The following is a 2,871-nucleotide window of genomic DNA, read 5'->3' on the forward strand; positions in this document are numbered from 1 at the left end:
AGAGCTAGGTCTGCAGTGTAGTGGAAAGAACCTGTTCATTTTTTAAAAAATATTTACATAGACCGCTATTATGCTGATTTAACCTGCTGAGGAAGCATTTGACCACTGGTGTTGGTAGGACAATGGATGACAAGGTGAACAATTTTAGTTTGCACAGTTAAGTAATGACAAAATTACAGGTGGCTTCTCTTGGCGGTCTGGACTGTAATGTAATCTCAGTGAAGGCAGACTGAAGGAAAGGTAACATTTCTAAGCACTTGATATGCTGAAGGGTTTCATAAAGGAGTAGTTCTTAAACTTTGGTGTCTTGGAGAATTACCACGGGAGCTAATTAGAAGTGAGGCTAAGCAGGTTTCCCCTTCTCCACTGCCCCAGAAATTCTGATTCATTGGAGTTGGTGGTGGGGGGAATACAGAGTTCTAATAAAGGTGGTCCTCAGACTAAGCTTTGAGGAGAACAGATCTCTGTCGAGGGAAAAGAGCTTTCCACTGGAGGAGTCACTGAGCAATTCATTAATTCAAATTATTAAAATGATTTCATTCCCATATTTTTAAACCTGAAATGAATTCATGAATGAGAAAATGATTTTTTCAAACAGTTCAGAAGGCTATGCGGTCTCCCCGCCCCTGCCTCCCAGTTCTCTATCCCTAGAGACAACAGTTTCTTGCGAGTCATTACTTTTGTAGAGACTTAAAGTCCCTACCATGCTGCAGGGAGCACCACTGTGACTGAGGAAGTAGGCCTTGTTCCTACTTAGAGGCAGAGCAATGGGCCAAGAATAGCCATAAACTTGGATTTGGGAGTCTTGGGTCAAATGCCTAAAGTATCAGCGACTCTGTATGCCAGGCACCGAGCTCAGGATTTTACACGCATTATTTCAGTTAATCTTCCAATGACCCATTTTACAGGGAGAAATACCAAGGCTGAGAGGTTTAGTTATTTGCCTGGGGTTAGGGTTGTCTGGTTAACACAGCTAAGGGAATGAAACCAGGATTTTGAATTCAGGTCTAAAACCCCTGCTCGTCAACACTCTGGAGGACCAACCACTTAGTCTGGCATTTGGGGAAAAACTCTTAGCCACCTTCAGATTCTTGGGCCTCCATAACACCTGTTCACTGTCTTTCCCACCTAGTGGGTTCTGTGAGGACATGTCTGCATCTTGTTCTCTGCTGGAGATGTAGCACCTGCCGTCTGGGCAGACAGTGGGCACCCAACAAAGGACTCTTGTGATGGGGTTTGAGGAGAAAATCTAGGAAAGGCTAATTCCCATAAGTGTTGCAGCTCCTCAGCCCACTAATTTTTTTCAGAATTGTTTTAATTTTTAATAAGTGTTTCCTAATTATAGACTGATGTATGTATCAGAAAGTACATATCAGAGAATATGTAGCAGAAAATAATTTTTAAAAATCTAAATTGGGGGGAGGGTATTGCTCAAGTGGTAGAGCACATGCTTAGCATGCACGAGGTCAGGGGTTCAATCCCCAGTACCTCCTCTAAAAATAAATAAGCCTCCCCCCCACTGCCAAAATAAAATAAATAATCCAATAATAAATAAAGTATTAAAAAAATCTAAATGTCCATAATTACATTGCCAAAAAAAACCTTCTTGACCTTTCTCTCATCTTGTCTGCCTATATAATGTATATATTATGTATAGCATGTAACAGATAATATATAACATATCATAAATCTTATGTGTATATATATAATGTAGACAGGCAAGATTATATGTAATGCATACATAAATACATATATATACACAATATACCTAATGTGTATATATATATATATAAAATGTGTATTGATGTATATATATCCCTGTCCATCTTCCCCCCATTTCCCCCTGTTAAATAGACTGAATAATCTCCAAGGAACCCCTGGGGGATTTTTGCCAGCACAGTGCTAGGCAAACACTGGCTTGCTTTTTCTACACAAAAGGAAAAAGATGGTAGTATTTCAGGGGATTAGTGGGGGGTCCGGGCTTGTCTTGTGTTTTATCACCCAGAAGCCTGAGACCCACCTGTTATTCTGCAGCGCTGACTGCAGAGTCACCGGAGGCCTCCTGGTTATAGCAGGAGCCTCAGGAGCCCTCTCTCCAGGAGAGACACTGTGTTCCCAGAGGACTGACATGTCTGATCCCGTGGCTTCTCTAATTCTCAGTGTAAACAAACATCTTGACCTTCTGTTTGCCTATAATCCCTTTTGAGTTTGTGGGTCAGTCTTCTGGAGATAGAACACTTCTAGGGCGCTCACAAAAGTAGAAATTTTGGTTTCTACTTTTGTGAAGTGAACCCAGCCTGAACCTGCCAGCTTTCGCGACAGATCATCTCTCTCAGCTCCAGGCGTGTCTCCAGCTGTGGGGCTGCAGTAGATTACATTTCTGTTTGAACTATTCACTGTCCATCCTGCGGGGGAGGGGGGTAATACTATATCTCTGCCTTGCTGAATTCAGGATGGGCCACAGGATTTGATTTGATCAAATAAACATGGTGTAAATGACCATTCACTTCTTTGTTTTTTGGGGGGTGGGGGTAATTAAGTTTATTTATTATTTTTAAATGGAGGTACTGGGGATTGAACCCAGGACCTCGTGCACGCTAAGCACACAGTCTACCACTGAGCTAGACCCTTCGCCCAGACCCTGTCACTTCTAAGCAGATGTTTTCAGCTAGCTTGTGGTCTGCCATCTTTTTCTCTTCTGTCTACCACGATTCTAGCAATGTCCCTGAGAAGGGCTGTTCCTTCAGACTGGAGTGCAGATAACATGGAGTAGAGACAAGCTGACCTATAATGACATGTGACATGAGTGAGAAATAACTATTTGTCAGAGAAAAAAAGTTGTGTCTGAGATTTTGAGGTCATTTATTACTC

The sequence above is a fragment of the Camelus dromedarius genome, chromosome 14 (assembly GCF_036321535.1).
Source record: "Camelus dromedarius isolate mCamDro1 chromosome 14, mCamDro1.pat, whole genome shotgun sequence".
Lineage (NCBI taxonomy): Eukaryota > Metazoa > Chordata > Mammalia > Artiodactyla > Camelidae > Camelus > Camelus dromedarius.